Source organism: Vombatus ursinus, unplaced genomic scaffold, assembly GCF_900497805.2.
Source record: "Vombatus ursinus unplaced genomic scaffold, bare-nosed wombat genome assembly UNPS02014833.1, whole genome shotgun sequence".
Lineage (NCBI taxonomy): Eukaryota > Metazoa > Chordata > Mammalia > Diprotodontia > Vombatidae > Vombatus > Vombatus ursinus.
Window position 1 is genome coordinate 6186683 of NW_020954611.1, and position 22894 is coordinate 6209576.

Consider the following 22894-nt stretch of genomic DNA (forward strand, 5'->3'; position numbering starts at 1 on the left):
GGCTGAGTATTCTTTTAAGAAATCTCTATAGACCTTTATGAGTGAATAAAGAGATGAAGCAACAATCTTGGGTCTAGTGGCATTGTTTTGTTATGTATCTTTTAAAATGTTATTCCTTTATCACATATAACTTGTCTTCATCAGTTCCTCCATGAACCTAAAACTGCTTTACACACATCTCATCTATTACACTCCCATTTAACGAAAGAGTTTTGTCAGTTGAGTAGTTATCCTATCTGGGAAATTAATTTTTCCTTTATTGGTGCCATTGTACCATGATATGTCTATGTCTGAAAATGCTCAATGATGATCCATGACACTAGCCAAGGAGAACAAAATACAAGTCACACTAAAGAGTAATATCATGGAAAACATGTATCTTTCCAGTGAGATAAGATTGAGAACAATAGTGGCACACAGAGGCAACAAAGAGCTTAGTTTAAGTAATTGACATGTTTATATTCTATAATGCTTTTTAAAATGGGAATGAACACAAGAAAATGAAATATGAGGAAGAGAAGGAGAAAAGGTTTTTATATAAAGATTCTAGAGGTGACCTTCATGTCATGAGCAATTCTGCACAGTCCAAAGGAAGCATATTTTTCAAAAGCATTGACAGATAGAAAGGAAAGTTGGAACTTTTCTACACTGGCAACAGAAAATGAAAAAAAATAGTCCCAGAGTTTTTCCTCAGATCATCCAATGCCATGTATCAACCTTGATCAGCCTTTTAGACCAGGAGTACTAAAGGAATAGAGTTAATGGATCCTGAAAACAATTTGGCAAACCATAATCAGCTCTTCTGGTTCAACTCAACAAACATTTATTACATACTTCCTTATGTGCAGAGCCTTTAAGTAGGCACTGGTGGAAGATATAATCCTCAGATAAAATGCAGTTCTTACCTTTATGGAGTTTACATTCTAGTATCAAGGTGTCAAACATGGTGCTTGTTGGCCAAATGCAGCCCAAACACTCCTGAGTATGGCCCGAACCATATCAAAATGTCATTCCTATCTGATTTTTATGTGTGGATGTGTTATTAAAAAAAGATATACATAAACTTGCGTGGGTTTTAAGTCAATATGCAGCCCCCAGGTATCCTAATGTATGGTTTAGTGTCTCTTATTTCTATTTGAATTTGACACTAATGGTCTAGTAGATTACTGGCCTCCTGACTTTCTGACTTCCTTCAAGTCCCAGCTAAAATCTTGTCTTCAATTGGAAATATTTCTCAATCCCTCTTAATTCTAACTGACTAATCTGTTGGTTATTTCCAACTTATCCCACATACACCTTGTTTCACATAATTATTTGCATCTTGTCTCCCCAATTAGATTGTGAGCTCCTTGAGAGCAGGAACTGTCTTTTACACATAAGAGTTACTTAAATGCTTATTGACTGACCAACCACCTTCCCCACCACTCACTATTGCTTCTGCTACCTACTTAGAATTTACACTGTTAGTATCATATTAGCAAAATGGAATTATGGCACAAAATTGCATGTAATGTGTTGTAATAATAAGAGTCTCCTATCTTAATTCCCCAATTGCAGATTTGATGTAGTATCAGTAAAATGATATCTGTTGCAAAAAACTAATTTGGAATTATGGAAATACGTTGCAATCATAACCATATCATACTGTGAAATTTGAAAAAGTACACAAAGCTACCACACTTATCTTCATAAAATGCCACTTTTATCACAATATACCCTTCCTCAGAAATTTTCTATGATTCCCTCTTATTTATGGAATAACATACAAATTCCTTAACCTAGCATTAAAGACTAAAAAAGATGATCCCAAATTGCTTTTCCAACCTTATTCCCATTACTTCTCTACAGAAATACACCACTCTGTGAATCAATATCTGTATAAATTAATGCATTGATTCATTTAAAAACCATTTATTAAGTATCATGTGCCAGGAACTATACTAACACTGGGGATACAAGTACAAAAAGGAGACAGTTTTGTCATCAGGATAACAAAACAATAAATTGGAGGTTGTCTTAGCAGTTATGTAATCCAACCCATTCACAAAAGAAGCTTACATTCTAATCTGTAATAGAAGGACATAACACACAAATGGGTATGGTGGTTCGGGAAAGGAGTATCTGGGGAGTCACAAGGAAAGTGAATTGAGTTGAACCATTGTACAGTCAATTGACACACCATTTCCATGAATTAGTATGGCAGTACTGATTTGATTGCTGAGCCCATAGTAAAAGATGGAAAGGGAGGTAGGAACGGTATGCATAAGGTAGGTAGATGTCCTGCATAGGCAGCTGGATGGCATATGAAGCATGATCTGGTCTACAGGTCTAGAACCAATAGATACAATAAATTGGCTAAATGAATACTCAGTCACCAATCAAGACAGCTCAGTCCAGGACGGGAGTTCCTTAACTCTCTTAGGAACTAGGGACACTTTTTCAGATAGTCAGGCCTGAAGATACTACTCTAGGTAAAGAGAAGTGGCATTATCCCCACAAATATTCACTATCCCCATAGAAATGTCTCATCTAGTTTTACTTCTTTGGTTTTCCTCAGGTTGCTCACTCATTTTAGAATGTCCTTCCCATTTCCTCTCTGCTGTGAATCCTACAAAATGTTAGCATTGAACACAGGAACAGAAAAGCACAGCTGAGGTAGCATTACAGAAAGTGGAGCTTATAGGAGTCCCCTCAATCTGGTTTATAAAAAGAGCAGCTAAAATTAATAAGTAAATAAGTAAAATTGAATTTTTAAAAAGAGAAGCTATTCCCAGTTACCTTTGTCACCACCTTCCTTGCTAATTAATGTACCATACTGAGACTGGCCCAGTCTATTGTGAGGTTCGTAGTTTAGTGTGTGAAACAATACAGGCACAACAAAGTTCACGGTGGTTTTAGCTATGGTGGTCTGAGTTTTTAATCCTATGATGGTAAGATTAAAGTAGAGTAATGAAGCCTTAATTAAATATATCCATAAATACATGGAAAAGTCAGAATTTGAACCCAGATACTATCACCAACTGTATGACCTTGGGCATGCCACATAACTTTGTCTTTTCCCTATCTATAAAATGAGCTGGTTCAACTAGCTCTTGTGATCTATAATTTTAAGGAGTTCAGTATTAAACAATCACTATAGGCAGAAAACAAATGTCAGAAGAATGAGAATGGTCAAGTGAAGCAAATAATAAGAATAAAAGTTAGTGTCTATATAGCACTTTTAGCCTTTTACATAGATTAACTCTTTTGGTCATGAAGACTATGACCACTTAAGCAATCAGATGTTAATCCAATGATACACTTTATTAAAGCAGCAGTAATTTGGGAACATGTATATGTCACAGAGACTACTTTGCCAACCTTACCTACCAGCTCACTCACAAAGAGGATGACATGAGGGGTACATTATTTTCCAATAACATCACAATTATTTTGAGGGTTGAGAAATGGTTTCTTGACCCACTGTTAGATTCTGATGAGAACTTCTATGGACAGCTCTATCAAATCAGACACCAAAGAGCTGTACCTGATCAACAGCTAGTCAAAGCCCTCATTCAACCATGTAATGAGATTTTATGGAACTATCTCAACAGACTATTGAAAGAATCAAACTCTGTGTCAATCAAAAAAACGCCTAGCCCAGGCAGAAATCAAGGGCTGTGTTCCAATAAAGGCTGCTCAAACCAACTTGATTTATTATAAGTATAATCAATCAACTAATAAACAATAATAAATAATAAACAAATCATTAATTTAGCAATTAGTGAATAATATTATTAATATTAATGGTTACTTATTTGTATAATGGCACTGATAGAGTCGTTTCCTTCTTGCTGATTAGCATGGAAGAGGAACAACAGTCAGTGAACAAATCAGGAGACCAATTTAACAAGATTAGCTTTCTGATGACTCTGACTGCCACGAAAAGCAGCATCTTTAAATATAACTTATTAATATTAATTATAATTTTATTGATATTAATATTAATAACATTAATTATTATATTAATCAATAAACACCCACTACTATGTGCCAGGCACTGTCCTAGGTGCTAGAGACACAATTACAAAGAATGAAACAATTGCTACTTGCAAAGAGCTTACATTCTAATGTGAAACAATTAAGTTTAAGTTTATACAGAATAAACATAAAGAGAACAAATACAAATAAGTACAACAAAAGTGAATTTCAGGTAGTTTGGCAAGGAAGGCACTAGCCATTGAGGGGCACCATACAGACCAGTGATTCTTAAACTTTTTTTATTTCATGGACTCTTTAGGCAAATCTGGTAAAACCTACAGACTTTTCAAAATAATATTTTAAATGCATAAAATAGAATACAAAGGATTACAAAGGAAATCGGTTATATTAAAATAGAGTTACCAAAATAAAATTTAAAAGCAGATTACGAATCTCTTACATAGTTATGACTGAAGCATTTCATGAAGGAAGCTGGAGATTCTATGAGACAAACATGAGGGGGGAGCGCATTCCAAGCACAGAGGACAGATGGAAGGTAGAGTTTCACAAATAAAGAGCATAGAGAAAGATAGTTTGACTGAATCACTGAGTATAGGAGAGGGAATAATATACAATGAGACTGGAGAGATAGGTTGAGGCCAAGTTGTGAAGGTCTTTAAAAACTAAATACAGAAATCTATATTTTATTCTAAAGCAATCATGAGCCACTAGAGTTTTTTTTTAAGAACAATGAATATATTTTCCAGACCCCAAAACAGGATGCATAGTCTGACACTGACACATATCCCTTTTATGAAGCCTTCTCACAATAATGTATGAGGCATAAGACGTGCTAAATGCCAGGGACTGTATGTTCTACGAATATGCACTTCTTACAATCAAGACCATTCTACAAAATACAGGACATGTGGTTGCCATAACTATACCCCAAACTCTGAGTTATACATGTCTGAAACAAAGAACAAGGAAATTTGAAAAAGCAGTGTTTGCCTTAGGGAGGAATAAGTGAGGTCATGATGTTCTTGCCATTTTTCTCTCTCACTTCCCCTTAGGCCTCTCTCATTTACTCCATTTCTGAATTATTGCTGGTTATGCTTGTGGTGATCAAGTGAAGTGCCAGGACTAACTGTCCCACAACACATCTCGCCCTATTTTTCCAGTTCCCTCACAGGGAAAAGAAGAATGAGCTGAATCTCCAGCCCACAGGTAAAAGATCAAGCTTCTGAAATCCTCTGAAAAGAAGCTCTCTGAAGAATTATATCTATGACAAGGGAATATGCATTGGCATTAGAGTGAAAAGAGACCTTGGAGACAATCTAGTCTGAGGACTACCAAAGTAAAGTGACTTGTCCAAGGTCACAAGATGAGCCAGGATTCAAACCCAGGCATTTTCCAACTACAAATCCAGTTTTCTCTGTCTCTGTCTGTCTGTCTCTGTCTGTCTGTCTCTCTCTCCCTCTCTCTCTCTCTCCCTCTCTCTTCACCATGTCCTTTCTCAAAAGTGTTTTGCTTCTGATCACCACCTTCCCCAATCTACCCTCCCTTCTATCTGCCCTCCCTTCTTCTATCACACTCCCCCTACTTTCTTGTAAGTTAAGATAGATTTCTATATCAAATGGACCATGTATGTTATTCTCTCATTGAGCCAATTCCAATGAGTAAAGATCAAACGTTGCCCACGTACCCCCATTTTCCCTTCCACTGTAATTTACCAAATTCTACTTCTCCCTTCCTTCTCTCAGTGCAATCCTCTTTCTCACTCCATTTTATTTTTTATTTTTTGGATATCATTCCAACATAGGCAACTTATACCCATGCCCTCTGCCAATGTATCCTTCTTCTAACTGTCCTAATGATAAAGTTCTTAGGAGTTACAAATAACATCTTTCCATATAGGAATGTAAACAGATTAACCTTATTGAATCCCTTATGATTTCTCTTTCCTGTTTACCTTTTTATGCTTTTCTTGAGTGTTGCATTTTAAAGTCAAATTTTCTATTTAGCTCTGGTCTTTTCATCAGGAATGCTTGGAAGTCCTCAATTCCATTAAACAGTCATTTTCCCCCCAGAATCATTATGTTTGGTTTTGCTGGGTAGGTGAGTCTTGGTTGTAATCCTAGCTCCTTTGCCCTCCAGAATATCAGATTCCAAGCCCTCCAAACTTTTAATGTAGAAGCTGCTTGTATTATCTTGACTGAGGAATTGTTTCTTTCTGACTGCTTGCAATATTTTCTCCTTGACTTGGGAGCTTTGGAATTTGGCTATAATATTGCTAGGAGCTTTCATTTTGGAATCTCTTCCAGGAGGTGATTGGTGGATGCTTTCCATTTCTATTTTACCTTTGGGTTCTAGGATATCAGGGCACTTTTCTTGATAATTTCTTGAAAGATGATGTCTAGTTACTCTTTTTGCTCATGGCTTTCAGGTAGTCCAATAATTCTTAAGTTATCTTTCCTCAATCTATTTCCTTGGTCAGTTGTTCTTCCAATGAGAGATTGCACATTTTCTTCTATTTTTTTTTCATTCTTTTGGTTTGGTTTTATTTCTTGATGTCTCATGGAGTCATTAGCTTCCACTTGCCCAATTCTAATTTTTAAGAAATTATTTCAGGGCAGCTAGGTGGTGCAGTGGATAGAGCTCTGGCCTTGGAATCAGGGGGACCTGAGTTCAAATCTAGCCTCAGACACTTGACATTTACTAGCTGCGTGAACCCGGGCAAGTCACTTAACCCCATTGCCTAGCCAAAAAAAAGAAAAGAAATTATTTCTTTATTGAGCTTTTGTACCTCCTTTCTCATTTGGCCAATTCTACTTTTTAAGAAGTTTTTTTTCAGTGAATTTTTGTACATCTTTTCCATTTAGCCAATTCTGCTTTTTAAGAAGTTCTTCTGTTTGGTGAATTTTTGTACATCTTTTTCATTTGGTCAATTCTACTTCTTAAGGAGCTCTTCTCTTCAGTTATTTGTTGTACATCTTTTACCTTTTTCACTGTTTTTTCTTTTTTTCTTTTTTTTTTCAGCAATTGGGTTTAAGTGACTTGTCCAAGGTCACACAGCTAGTAAATGTCAAGTGTTTGGTCTGAGGTCAAATTTGAATTCAAGTCCTCCTGACTTCAGGGCTGATGCTCTATCCACCGCGCCACCTAGCTGCCCCTTTACTGTTTTTTCAAGTGTTATTTTCCTCAGTAATTTTTTGTACCTTCTTTACCAAACTGTTGACTCTTGTTTTTTTTTTATGATTTTCTGGCATCACTCTCATTTCTTTTCCAATTTTTTCCTCTATTTCTCTTATGTGGCTTTTAAAATCCTTTTTGAGCTCTTCTAAGAGTTTTGGGGTTTGGGTCCTGAGACATATTCACATTTTTCTTTGAGATTTTGCATGTGGCTGATTTGATTTTGTTGTTTTCTTCTGAGTTTGTGTTTTGATCTTCCCTGTGACCAGAATAACTTTCCATAGTCAGGTTCATTTTTTTGGCCTGTGCTCTGGTCTGTGAGTAGCCACAAGCATTCTTTTCCATCCTGGAATTATGATCAGGATCCCCACTCCTGCTATAGCTCCTCCTTGCTCTTGGGACAGCAACCTGGAACTGTGTATGGGCAATGCAACAGAATCCGACTCCCAGCACCAGCAAAAGGTCCCCTGTACTCTCCTTCTGACCAGTTTCTGACCTCCCTACCAACCGTTAGTTGAGAGCTCCAGATGCTGCCACTGCTGCCAGTTCAGTCACTCCCCAGGCCTGCTGCCAGCTTGCCAGGGTGCATCATGTGCTGGCATGGCCTGAACTGGACTTCACTCCATTCACACCCCTGTAAGAAAGATCTTTACTGCTGACCTTCTAAGTTGCCTTGGGGTGGAAAAGCATTTCACCCCAGCCTTCATTGGTTCTGCTGCTCCAGAATTCATTTGGAGGAGAATTTGGGAAAGCTCAGCTCAGTCCTTGCCTTTACTCTGCCATCTGACTCCCTGTCCCTTATTCTGTGGCAGTCAATTAATCTCTCAATACCCATTTTCTTCATCCATAAAATAAGGCAACTGGACTAAATGATTTCTAAGTTTCCTTTCGGGTCTGATATCCTATGCTCAATCCAGTGTCACCTTCCAAAATAAGAAAATTTACTTCCTTAGTGTAGCCCACCATCCTAAGTTGCAACAAATTCAGCCTAATTATTTAAACTCTAAAAACCCAAGCAACACATTTTTCATGGACATATACAAGGAGAGACACAAAGCAGTCAATGGAAGATTTTCTTCCCCCAGAAAACTCTGAAAGGCATAGTGTTGTGCCCTAAGAAGAGGGGAAACATGGAGACAGAGTGCTGCATTTGATAAGGAAGATCTGAATTCAAGCCCTACCTCTGACACTCAATAGATGTGTGATCATGGACAAATTATTTAACTTTTCTAAGTTCCAGTTAACTCTCTAAGACTACATCATGTGAGTTGAAAGGGGATAATCAGAATAAGCTAGAGTAAGAAAATGATCAAGGAAAAATTGTAGATTATATATTTGTCAAGAGAAAAAATAATTTCTAATTAGTCACTATTTACTAAGTCATGACAATATTTATTAAGTCCTTACTATGTTCCAGGAACTGTATGAAGCGCTGGGGAGAAAAAGAAAGGTAAATACAAACTCCCTGTCCTCAATAATTCCAATGGGGAAAACAACATTTGAACACCCCTACAATTAACCCACACAAATTGTCCCTTCCTTAAACTAGAAAAAAAATAATAATAAGTTTGACTAATCCAATACTCACTCCCTCTGGCCCATAGATTTTTTCACCACGTGGAACCAAGAAACTTATCTATATTTTTTGGGCATTACAATAAAAATAAATTGTTTACCCACTGGACATTGACCAGTTCTTGTCTTCTGGGAGTTACCAGTCTAATAGTGAGAAAAACACAAATCATCCTCACCCTCCAGCCCAATGAAATTAACAACTTGACAAAAGCCATAGCATTGAAAATAATTCATATGAGCTTGAATGACATTTCTATTGTGTTATATTTTCAGGGTATATGCTGTCATCAATGGAATTGAAGAGGGATTAGAAATTGTTATATAGAAGTACTGCTCCCTGGGAAATACAGAAGTTTCATTCATGATGGTTAAAACAAGTGAAGGTGTGCTTCAAAACATAAGTCAATCATTCCCTTCTTTCAGCAACCAGATATTTCAGCACCACCAATGGATGGTGTATAGAGTAGAGGCCCCATTGCTCTACCCAAAACATAGCATAAAGTGCTATGCAGTCTTTATGATTTCCTTTGTGGTCTAAAAGGACATGATGATGGCTGTTTCCTGCCTTGATCTTCTCTCCCCAGACACCTATGAAATTATGTGTGACTTTAAAATTCTGTGATTCTACCTTTTCCACAATAACACAGGAGGGATTCTACATGCTGTGTCTGGCACATAACATAACTGCTTTTTCACTTAGTCTCTGATTCTTATTCAGATACGGATTGAAGTAGATGGCCCTTAAGGTCCTCTTCCAACTCTGAAATTCTGTGGTTCTTTGATTCTGATATAGACTAATTTTCTCCTTCCCATCTTGTTAGGGAAAGAATCATTTCAGGCTTACTGAAGCAGAGATGTTTGAATGGAGATTTCAGATCATCTTTCTCAAAGAGTCAGATAGTTGCCCAGAGCCTGGTCATTTAGAGGCCAAGGTCATGGCAGGTGGTAAATCCCTTTATGGGCAATTAGTTTCTCACACATGTGAAGTTCCATATATTTTATTTCAGAAAGACTTAACAGTGATAATAATTTGTCCATAGAAATGTCTAGTGGGCAGACTCAAACCCAGAATTCAAAGAGGAAATGAGACAATGGGTTACTCGGCTCTGAAAATGGAAAACAACATTGCTGGCCTCCTGCGATACAGCTAACTTCAGAAGCTGATGACACCGCTCTGTGCCAAACTGAAATCTTCTGCAGCTCTCCCATGACCCATACCACCCACATGGGTTGTGACAAAGCTGCACAGCTGGAAGCCTGATGATCTTCAGCGGCCCATTTCAAGACCCAGAGAGGATTGTATCACAAACTTGCATGGGAAAAACAAAAAGAAAACTTCATTAAAGCAGATTTTTACGTCCTATAGTCCCATTTAAGAATTTGTTGACAGATCCAGTGATTCTGGCTATAGAGTTGTTGTTTTGACAAATTACAGTTTAAGCAAAAGTTAGCAAATAAAATGGAGATGTTTAGCTAGTTTTTGGGAAAACACTATTCTGGGTATTAAACAATTTGCATCTCTAAGACAGATACTGGTTTGTGTATTATGTAATTAATTGAACCCATGACATCATACATGTGATCTTGTGGGTGTCATATCTATATGGAATAGCCATGGTGTATGGTCAATTTGACTATTCTAATTAACTTAAATCTTCAACTACATGTAGAATCATACATTTGGAAAGGTCTTTATTTGTCATTTAGTCCAACTTCTTCATTTTAAAAATGAAGAAACTGAGGCCCAGAGAGGTTAAGAGATTTTCCCAGGGTCGTACTAGAAGTAAGTGACAGATTTGAACTCAGGTCCTCTAGTTCTGAATTCAGCACTGTTACCATTACACATGAAGCTACTGCTACACACTAAATTTTAGGGGGAAGGAATTGAACATCATCACCAATTGCATTTTAACAGAGCCAAAGTAACCAGAGTTTTGCCCTAAAACACTAATTTGAAGGAGTCCTTCTAGAGGAAACTTTTCCTCCCCTAGGGATTTCTTCCCTTGTGAGACAGTCACCTGGGGAACTTGTAGTTTAAAGTTTTCTACCTGCCTACATGACCCTTCTCTTTAGCCCAGTTCTACCCTTCAACAGGTGCCCATAGTCTCATTGTCTTCTGAAGCCTGCACTGCCATTCTCTCCCTCCCAGCCTCCACCCCATTTTTGGCGGACTCTCCTCTGAACCACTGCCTTCTTTACTCCCCATCCCCATACATTCCTCACTAAAGTATTTTTTGTCCCGGGTGAAAAAACTACTAGCTATGGCTCTGGGTTATACCATGTAAATGTAGTCACTGTCAGTCCCATCTGCAGAAATACCATCTATCTCCATTATTGTATAATTTGGTTTTTTTTTTCCTGCCTTGAGTGAAAATTAACATGAAAACTGAAGCATGCCACCCAAATAACTAGAGCAGGGTAGAAGATAGAATGGAAGAAGAAATTATTGGTAGGACCCAATCCCATCATATGGCCCATCCTTGTGCTGTTAAACAAGACCATACTAAGTCTGGCATAGTTCTTGGTGTTGCATGTTAACCTTCATACATAAGCATAAGATCACTGCCAGCCATCAGTATTATGAATTTTTTTAACCATGAAGATGAATTTGCTTAATCCACTCACAATCTTACTAGGTCACCCCATTGACCATATTTCTAAAACATCCAGCCAGGCAAAAAGGGGCAGACTGTGGCGGTGAAAATTTGGAAAGTTAACTCTTCGTGTAGACTAAGGTGTTCAAACCCTAAGTCTCACGTGAACTACTCCATCTCTAACAATTGAATTAGCCAGTCACAAGTGATGGGCTTTTTCTACATGAGAAAAGCAAAACTGATTTTTATGTGAATTTGAAACAAATAAAAAACTGCTCCTGAAACAGAGAGCTCTGTCTGACTGAACTTCCATAGGTTTCCTGACTATGAAGTTGAAACTCGCTGGATAATTGATTGCTGAAATCTCCTATTACTATCCCTGCTATGTAGAGAAGTAGCCCTTTTGTTTCAGGCTGGAGATGGAATTTCTAGAGAGGAATCTTCATGGAAAAACTTTCTCAGCTAGTTTCCATGCCCTTGACTGTGCCCTCCTTAACTCCTATGAGAGCTGTATTTAAAAAAAAATTGTGGGAAAAGTATTTCTCATCAAATCTCAATGTGGATGTATAGTGATAACTAGGAATAATTATGAGCTCTATCAACCAAGGCTATAATGTGTATTTTGAAATTAAAACAATATGGAAGAGTATAGGCCAAAAAAAATGCTGATTTTGTACAAAAACAACAATTAAAGTATGATGAGAAAAAAAAATACTAAAGGCAATAGTCCATGAGAGGATTGTTCTGAACTTATATAAAAACTGATCAGCGTAAAGAACATTCAAAGTAAGACAGAAACTACAAAGTCAACCAGATGAAATATTGAAGACTATAACCCAATGACCACATGATGGATCTGATTTGGTTATTACACCTTCAAAAATACAAGATCACTGAACTCAATAAATGTCTGTTAAGCACCTACAATGTGCAAGGCTAAGCACTGGGAATACAAAGAATCCTTATTTTCAAAGAGATGACATTCTATTGGGGGAGGATACAAAACATACACAGATAAGCAATGAAAAAAATTGGTAGAAGGGAAAATTCTAGCAACTGAAGGGAATGCAGAAAGGTCCCATGTAGGGAGGTGGAAGAGGGAGGAGGGGAACACCTGAGCTGTCTTGAAAAAAGCTAGAGATTCCAAAGGCACCAGTAGGGAGGGAGAGAAATCCAGGCCAGGGAAAAGTGTGTGAAAAGATGGAAGGGCCCCCAAAAGACAGTTGCATATGTGAAACAGTAACTTTGGCTGGGCCATAGAGTGTGTGAGGGGGAATAATAATGAAACTATATGTGTGTGAGTATATATATACATATATATGTATATATATATATACATGTATAATATGTGTGTGTGTATACATATATATAGGGGGATTTTTTTCAAATGAAAGTCAGGCATGAAAACCAAAAGCCAAATGAATCATTCTGATTAAGTCTATCAGTCACAAAGATACGTCACTTAAATCATATTTCTTTCCCACGCAAAAGCCAAATACTAAGTCAAAACATTTTAAATTTCCATATTTTTTTAAACTTACGCTAACAGAGGCCCAAGCAACAGGAAATGAAATTTTTTTAGCTCTAACAATGCATAGTCTGACCACAGCCTACCTTGTTAGATTTGACTCATGTAACTGCCCTTGCCACACTTTAGATTCTAGTCAAACTGGTCTGGTAGATGTTCCTAAACCACATCTCCTACCTCAGTGCCTCTTACAGGCTGTCTCTCAAGCCAGGAATTCACTCACTCTCCCTGCATTTCTGCCTCCTAGAATGCCTAGCTTCCTCCCCCTCTTCCATCTCAACCCCAGCACCATGTTCCACAGTCAATCTTTTCCCATCCAAGCTTAGTTGTTAGGGCTCTTTCTCTCTTCAAATTATTAAGTATATGCTTATCTGTTTATATATTGCGCCTCTCTCAGGATGGTATAAGTTCCTTGAAGGCAATGACTACTCCTCATTTTCATCTTTATATCTATGGTGCCCAGCACTGTGCACGTAGTGAGTGCTTTATTAATGTTTGCTGACCAAATGAATGAATGAACTGAATAAGACCATAAAGTTAAAAACTGATAAAGAAGTGAAGATGTTATAATCACTGGCAGTAAAGAGACCCATACTGATAAAATCAGAAGCTCTTCTAAAGTATTAAATGCTTTTTCAGTCACTTCAAACTCTTTGTGTACCCATTTGGGGTATTTTTTGGCAAAGGTACTAGAGTGGTTTGCCGTTTCCTTCTCCAGCTCATTTTACAGATGAGGAAACTGAGGCAAGCAGGATTAAGTGACTACGTGCGCAGGGTCAAATAGTTGTAAGTGTCCGAGGCCAGATTTGAATTCAGAAAAAGTAGTCTTCCTGACTCTAGGCTTAGTACTCTATCTACCACACAGTCTAGCTGCCCTGAATGATTCTTGCACAATTGAATGCAAATGATTGTAAATGCTTTAAAATATTTTGGAAAATTCTAGGAGTCAAGATTAATGTTTTTCTTTCAAAGCAGAAAGTTTGACTACTTTATCAATAAAAGAAGATATATGAAGAACAAGGACACACCAATATGATAAGCAAATGGTTAAAGATTAAAAAGAAAAAACATCCACTCATTTGGCTATGGGTTGACATAGACTGTACCTATGTGATGTTAATTGATCATGCAGCTAAAGTGATACCAAAATGCAAATTAACTGACTCTTCCAGTTGGCTTGACTAGATCTCATGTTTTAACATTATATAAGCATGACCTCCCTTAATTTAATAAAAAATAATCCCTCAAATTAATGAGTTGACTAAATTTTTTACATCTTCCCAAAATTGAGGGTGAAAAGTGAAAAATCAGACATCATTATAATTCCATTCAGCAAACACCTGTTAAAGCTGTGTGCCAGATCCCATTGAATATTTTAATTTTTTTTAATTCAAATATCTATTCAATAAATGAATCATTTCCAAGTATCCAGATTTGAGTATTTCATAGTACAGTTATAATAATCAACTGAAAGATGGGAATAGGGGGAATCATTCATTTAGTTTATTTGATTCTCCCCCCATTTTTTCCCACTAAATTAACTAAATTTATGTCGACACAGCACCATTCGGTCAAATCAGTTAAAAAATCAAACAGTCATGATGTAATCAAATAGCTCCATTAATTGAGCAACTTTTCACATTTCAACTGGTTTTATATCAACCTGAACTAAGCTTTGGTGCTACACAGTCTTATAATAAGTACATCCCATTCTTGATCTCAGCCTCTGTTCAGTATGGTGCCCGTGATTTCTTACATTCTGACCATCTGATAATAGCTAAGATAACTGATACCCACTTGCCTGATTGACCTGTCTTTGAAAACTGGAGAAAGCATTGACTTCTTCCTTTAAAAGGATTTACCTTTTTTTTTTAAAAAAAAAAGCAGCTCCTATTATGTCCTCTGGTCTGTTTATTTTCGAAGCCACAGCTTCAAAGCGATGAAATTACTAAATCAATGATTCAGCTGGGCTGGAATGGGGTCACTCATGCAGCTGTGTGTTTTCTCAGGCAAATCAGTTCACCTACCCAGCATGGAGATTGACAAAAACCACCGATTGGAACCAGAGTTTATGTGCAACAAGTAGGCAGGTATACCTTCAATTGTTTTGTGGCTGGAATGTAGTGCTGGAGTTGAAAGTCAGAGGTGGCGAGGTGGCACGGTGGATAAAGAACCAGCCCTGGAGTCAGGAGGACCTGAGTTCAAACGAGTCCTCAGACACTTGATACTTCCTAGCTATGTGACCCTGTGCAAGTCACTTAACCATAATTGCTTCACCAAAAAAAAAAAAAAAGTAACTCACCTAAAAAATGCCTAGAAGGACCTTAAAGTCTATTAGATTCTAAGATAAATAATTATAATGTTGAAATATTCAACATGATAAACAGATACCACTTTTCATGACAATTGAGGATAAGTACTGCTCTTCAGAATTAAGATTTGAAAGTTATGGGCCTGGGTCTTTTGGACATTCAACATAGTGACTGTTAGTACTGCATGGGTGCACATAAATAACGGGCCCTGTTCTTTATTGAGTGTTCAGGGAACATTCTGTCATACCTCCTGGTCTTCATGAGGGTCAGTGGATGACTGACTTACAAGAACATAACATAACAAAAAATGTGAATGAGCCCACAATGACACCAATGGATTTTTAGTTAGGGTTTTTGCCAGAGACATTTTGGTCAGACACATCTATCCACTCAGTATATTTGCCTACATATTACTTGGGGGGGGAGAGAGGTGGTAGAGAAGTGGTATATAACATGTACACAGAAAAGTAAAGACAGTAGAGTTAACAGCTGGAAAGATGGACATCTTTATCCCTTTTCATGGTTGTGCAGTCATTTTAGTCGTATCTGACTCTTCATCACCCCATTCGGGGTTTTCTTGACAAAGATACAGAAGTAATTTGCCATTTTCTTCTCCAGCTAATTTTACAAATGAGGAAATTGAGGCAAACATAGTTAAGTGACTTGCCTAGGGTCAGACAGCTAGTAAGAGTCTGAGGCTGGATGTGAATGCATGAAGATGACTCTTCCTGACTCCAGGCCCAGTGTTCTATCCACTGCGCCAACCATCTTCACCCGCTTCATCCATTTACCACAGCTTTATCACCAATATGTAGCCAGCTGCAGCAATTTATCTAGGTGTAAGCCTGGGTGGTGGATAGAATCCCTGATGAAGAAGGGGCATAAAGGGAGAAAAGACTCATCTCTCCTGGATGCCTAGGCAACTGAGCAAATGATCTCTTGAGCAAGATTCAACAGATGGCAGTAATTTATTATGAGGCAGTGGAAAGCCTGGGAGTCAAGAGAAACAATATTTAATATCTGTGTCACTATGGGCAATTTATTTAACTCTTCTCAGCCTCAGTTTCTTCATGTAAAATGGAGGTGATAATACCTCTAGCATCTATCTATCTATTTATCTATATCATCTATCCCCTAGGATCATTGTGAAGATGAAATAAGGTTTTATATGTGTGTGTATGTATGTATGTGTGTGTGTGTATAAAATGCTTTAGAAACATTAAAGCACAATATAAATGTCAGCTCCTATTCTTGTTGTTATTTCCAAGAGTTTCACGTTATTTCCAAGGGTTTCCTAGTTTTCACCTATTCACAGTCATGGAGAATCCTAAATAGACGTCAAAACACAGCTTCTGGTTTCCCTTGATACAGAGCATAGTAAAAGACAGACTAAGGGAAAGCATTCCTGAATCATCCAGTCTCTTCATGACTGAATTTAGTTTCCTAAATTAAACAACTAAACTACTTTTGTGAAGGAGTTTTAAGAATATAAAATAAAAAATATATAAATTATATGAAATGGAACTTGCCACTAGCACTAAACTGGGGTAGTTTTAGCATATTTTCAAAAGCACTTTATAATAGGATTTGGGCCCCAGTTTCCACAACAGTAAAATAAAGAGTTTTAGCTAGACTGGCTATCTAAAGATTCTTTTTTCTCTAAGTGCTAGGATCCTAGACTTCAAACTTGTATTAAATACAAACACAAAGTGTTTGGCTAAAGGTAAAGAATGCATCAACATTCCACTAGACTGGACTAAATACCTTTTTTTGGCTGAAGGTGACTGAAAAACAGCCAAGCACATTTTGATAATCCTTTCTTTTAAACACACACACACACACACACACACACGCAATAAACATGTCCCAGCTTGCATGCCAGGCCATTTTTGAAGTACAAAGTTTTAAGTAAAGGTTACTGAGAAAATGCTAAAGTTGGAAGTAACTGATAAAATAATTAGATCCATAATAGATGCATCAATAAAATAAGAGTGACGACTTAGTTCTAAGGTTAAAGGGATAAATACAAGGAAATACAGAAACTAAAGCAAATACAAACTGAAAAGCAGCTTTGTAATTAATGGTCTAGGTATTTCCAACTAATAAATTTATATATGAGTAACCAAGGGTGCTATGAGACTGACATGGCAGAATGTTGGGGAGAGAACAACACTTCTCCCACACTTCACTAAATTCTACCTAACTGGCTAATTCTGGCTTACTAACTAGTTCTATTTTAACAGAAACGTTATTTCATTGATTGCATGAACTGCAAAAAATAAGCAAATGATAAAATTGAGCACTACAATGTGTGTTGGTTTTGATTTTAGTTTTGTTTTTTGGTGCTATTATTTCATTTCCTTGGGGTACTCAGTGGCATGGAAACTCCCTCCACTGATACAGATCATTATTAACACTTTTTCAACCTTAATAAAGGAAGTACAAAAGACTATAGAGTAGGAGATAGGGAACTAAGCCTGGAAGTTTTCTATCTCACCTCTGATACCTGTGACTTCATATAAATCACGTAACCTTTCAGATTTAACCCCAGACCACTCTCCAAGACTGTTAGTTGCAGAACAGTTACCGACTTATACTAGTAAAGGAAGTTTCCTATGCCATTGTAATTATAAGGCGAGATGGCTCCTTCCTCCCACCCTAACTCAAAAGCATAAATAGAATAATACATGAACTAAGGGTATTAATTTGGATGATTTTTCTCAATAATATTAGGCAGAAGGATGGACCAGATGTTTTCTAAGGTCCTTTTCAATTGTGAAATCTTAAGATTCTATTCTTTCGCTACAAATAGGGAAGTGTTATAAGATAGCAAGAGTATTGGGCAGGGGCAGCTAGGTGGTGCAGTGGATAGAGCACCGGCCCTGAAGTCAGGAGGACCTGAGTTCAAATCCGGCCTCAGACCAAACACTTGACACTTACTAGCTGTGTGACCTTGGGCAAGCCACGTAACCCCGATTGCCTCACAAAAAAAAAAAAAAAGAGTATAGGGCAAAGAACTTAGGTTTCCTAAATTCTAGAACCAGTTTTGTCACAATCTATGTGACTAAGGCAGTGTAGTGGAAAGAAGCCTAGATTTGGAGTCAGAAGAAGTGGATTCAAATCCTACCTAATCTACCTACTGAGACTTCGAGTGAATCACCAGTCTATCTGGACCTGTTTTCCCATCTGTAAAATGAGGGACTGGACTAAACAATATCTAAAGTCCCTTCCAGCTCTTAATCTTATGGCCTATGAACTGTGGTTTTTGGAAATTCACTTTTACCATTTGAAACTAAATTTCTTTATCCATAAAAGCAAGGAATTTGGATTAGGTGACCTCCAGGTATCCTACCATCAGCTCTAAGTCGAATAAAAACATTCTCTAATTGATATGAACAGGTATTTTTCTAGGGAAGAAATCCAACCTAGCTGTAGCCATATGATTAAAAAATGCTCCAAATCACTAATAGAGAAATTAAAATTAAAGCAACTCTAAAGTTTCACCTCACACGTATCAGATTGGCAAAATTGAAAGGGGAAAGGGCAAATGTTGGAGGGGCTGTAGGAAAACAGGCACAATAATGCACTATTTTGTAGAGCTGTGAATTGATCCTGTCATTAAGCAGTTAGGAACTATGACCCCAAAGTTCCTAAACTATGTATAGATAAATACCACTACTAGGACTGTACCCTAAGGACATCAAAGAAAAAGGGAAAAGAAGTTTGAAATGTTGACAGTAAGTTTTTGGAGTGGCAAAGAGTTGGTGTACCTTTGGTGGCAATCTGTGGTCAACAGTGACTACTGCAAGTGAACAAGCTATCAGTTTATTGTTGTTATTGAAAAACAAACTGTAGCACAGGCAAATGGTATCTTTCTCATTCTAACAAACTGTAAACTCAAAAACTAACCATCCCATATTGTAGTATTCAATCAGTATCTGATTTAAATACACCTGGGAAACAATTAATTGATGTGTATATATGACATTTCCCAGCCCTTATTCTACTCAAAATACAATTATTTTCACCAAAATGTGCTAGCTTGGCAACGTGGGAAGGGGACAAACTTGGTATCACAAAGAAAGTTCAAGTCCCCAGTTCTACCACTTATTCCCTTTCTTTACCCTCAGACAAGTAACTGAATAAGGAATAATCTCTGGACCTCAGTTTCCTCAGCTGTAAAATGGTTCAATGTCCTGTAAAGTCCCTTCCATCTCTAAACCCAAAATCTTACTATTTTTTAATTACCCAGTAGTTGCTGTTATTGTTGTTCAGTCATGTCTGACTCTCCATGACCCCATTTGGGATTTTCTTGGCAAAGACAGTGGAGTGGTTTGCCATTTCTTTCTCCAGCTCATTTTACAGATGAGGAACTGAAGTAAACAGGGGTAAGTGACTTGACAAGGGTCACACGGCCAGTAAGTGTCTGAGGCCAGATTTGAACAAAGAAAGAGGAATCTTCCTGACTCCACGCGGGACACTCTATCCACTGCGCCACCTAGCTTTGTAACAAGTTACAAAGAATTCTTTTTTTTTACGTTAAAATTTCAAAGTTGTGAAAATCACAGACTAACAAACAACTCCCAGTACTTAGGAAAACAGTGTGCCCTACATAACCTACTGCAAATATTACTCATGCATCCATGCACGAGCTTATTCAACAGAAACTAGAAGTCAACTACGCACAAGCAATATGCCAGGTGCTAGAGGGATAGTTAGATAAGACACAGTTCTTGCCTTCATGAAGCTTACATTCTATCAGAGAGTTAAGACACAAACGCAGATTCCATAATATACAACAGTATATGATGAATTCATCAAACAACTGCACGACTGAGTGCTCTATGAGAGCTGAGAGGCAATGCCATTTGTTACCAAGTTGGCAACATCTTAGTTATATCCTTCCTGAAAAAAAAACGAAAACATTTTAGGTCACTGTCCTAGAGCAATCGTTGTCCATTGAATTAAGCTCAGTCAAGGAATCATGAAATCTTTCAAAGTTTAAAAGTTTTAATATTACTCCATTACCTCATATCACAAGTAAAAAGAAACTCTTTTCCTCTAGTGAAAAAGACACAACTACGAAAAGAAAGAACCCAGAGGAAATGAGATTTGCATTTGGAAATCCAGGAAACCGGGAGATCAACAAGGATCTCTAAGCCCAGGCTACGTACGAGCCCCGTGAGAATCCAGAAGAGTCAGCCAAGGAGGGTGCCTGCCTTTCCCGACTTCGGAATCACTGGTAGCAGAATGTTTGGTCTGATTTCTAGTGAAACCGGGCACCGGTTCCTCCTTCTGGATACAATACTGTGCTGGCAGAAATCTAGGTCAATGGGAAGCCGACGGTCCATTCCACCTTCTCGCTGCGCTTTTTTCTGGGAAGCGCAAGTTGGCAACGAGGCTGCCGCGGAGCCGCGGAGAACGAACTGCGGAGCCGAATCCAGCAGCCGGAACGAGGAAAGCCCCGCTCCTGAAACCCAGGACCCCTCTCTGTCTGCCTGCCGGTGGGCCAATCCGGCGGAGAGCAACCGGGGAAAGCTGACCCTGTCTGCACCCGCCTGTCCTCTCCTCCGGGGACCAGGACCTCCTCCTTCTCCAAATGCCCCGTTCACCCATCACCCGCAACAGGTTACCTGATCCACCTAGTCTTCGAAAGTCTTCCCTTTTCCTCCTCCCAGCTGAGCAGTAGCCGAGCCCAAGCCAGATACCTTCTCAGAGGAGGAAGTGAAGGAGAAGCTGGATTCACTTTTCCCTCAACTTGGACCAACAAGGTGCTTAGAGATCTCTCAGTGGCTAGCCCCCTACCTGGGAGCTGATCCCAGAGAATCCTCCGTCCACCCGCCACCATCCCCACCATCCCCATCTAAAAATGCCCCCTCCAACCCTCCTCAGAGGACCTCGTCTCCCACCCCGGGCTAGCCTTGGGGCCCCCTCACCTCGTAGGGGACGCTGCAACTTCGGGGCTCTTGTAGCTGGATCCGGACATACCCCCCCAGCTCCGCTCCTGCAGCGCCTAGTCCCTACCCTTCCAGCCCCGGGCTCACTCAGCGCTTCCGAGGGAAGGGGGAGGAGGGCTGGGGGGAGAGGAGGGGGCCAGCGAGGGGGGGGATGGGAGCAGTGACACCGGGAGTCCACGCCGCAAAGGGGGGCCGCAGCTGCAGCTGACTGCAGTTGACCGCAGTTGAGCTCCGGCCAGTGGCCGCGGAGGAGTCCCTGAGAAACCCTGGCTCCTCGATCCCTAGAGATCGAATTACACAGAGCAGTTCCGCTCTCCGAGCTCCTGACACTTTTCAGTCGAACTGGGGGTGGGGTGGTTTGGGGGCTCGGAGGAGTGCTATAATTCTGTATTGATGGGGGTGAGGCAGGGTATTCGGGTGAACTGCCAACGCTGTGTAAGTGAAGCTCCGTGTTTGACCAACCCAGAGGGACTGACCCACCGAGAGATAGACCTGAGAAGAGCCCCCATCATGAGTAGACCCATCAAATACGCCAATCAGGCCCTCTTGGGCAAGGTCATGGCTAGGATTCTGGAGGGACAATTGGAAGGGACTATAGGGGCCATCTAGGTCGACCCCCTTATTTTACGGACGAGGAGCCATTTGAAATACCGAAGAATTTAATAAGCACAGAACAAAGTAAACAAAAACATAGAAAGTGCTCTTAGTGCTTCTCTCAGCTGCTAGTGTCTTCCCCCCAAAATTATCTTACCCAGTTCTATACATTTTGTATATATCTAACATTTTTGTTATATACAGATATGTACTGTTACATAGGTGTGTAGATATACATACATATATCCTTTGTGTACATATATCATGTACTGATAGAACTATATGTAGATATATAGATATATTCCCCCTTTAAGTTGTAAACTCCCTGAGCTCGAAAACTATTTTACTTTTGTCTTAGTATCCCCAGCAGGAAGGGGCCTAGCCCGCAATAGGTGCTTACTAAATGCTTGTTAACATTGTTGACAGCTGTTTAATCCACATAATAACTATAGGAAACAGATCCTTTTCTTATTACAGGAGGGATGTGACTATTCATTTCTCCATTTTACAGATGAGGCAACTGAGGCCTCAGATGTCATGGAGATCGAGTCAGTCAGCAGGACTTAAAAAGACACACTTTTGAAGAGATCGTTGTTTGAGACCACAGGGCAGAACACCCTGTCCACTGAGCTTCTGCCTCAGCAGCTCCTATCAGTTTATTTTATGAATGTACCTTTCGAAAGAGCAACCTCCTGACAAACACGACCTAGTGCCAAGGTCTCTGGGTTTAATAGGCAAAGTGGTGACATTTTCTTTTTCTTTGAAAATTGGAGTTTGGAGAATAAGAGATGAAAGGACAGTTTATGTTTGTTTCTAAGACAAATTGTGGTGGTTTAAATGAGACTGATTAGTAAGTCATTAATCCCTCCTTCTCTACCTCTTCCCTCCCACCCACCCAAACTCCCCCCAGGCTTTCATCATTTTGTACTTCTGGATAGACTCGTGGGTCTCCAGGCCTCTAAATTATAAACGTCAAAGGCATGTCTTCCGGGCTGTGGCTAGAGCTAACTTTATGTGATGATTAACTAACTGCTGTCTGAAACCCCAGGATTTAACAAATATTGTGTGATGGAGGCTTCATTAAACCATTCCAAATGAGCCTATAAATTGAGAGGCAGGACATGAGTCATGATATGCCCCTAAGAGATGTTCTTGAGAATTAGCTTCTGAGACGTTTTCTTT

General features: G+C 38.9%; 1 protein-coding gene across 1 annotated transcript in view; it reads right to left on the minus strand.

Moving 5' to 3' along the window:
- The window catches only part of SLC16A12 (solute carrier family 16 member 12), a 99589-nt gene extending 78378 nt beyond the window's left edge, over window positions 1-21211 (minus strand). The window contains exon 1 of the mRNA XM_027839857.1: window positions 21098-21211. The gene's annotated coding sequence lies outside the window, so the exon portion shown is untranslated. The remainder of the gene's footprint in view (window positions 1-21097) is intronic.
- Window positions 21212-22894: the final 1683 nt, after the last annotated feature.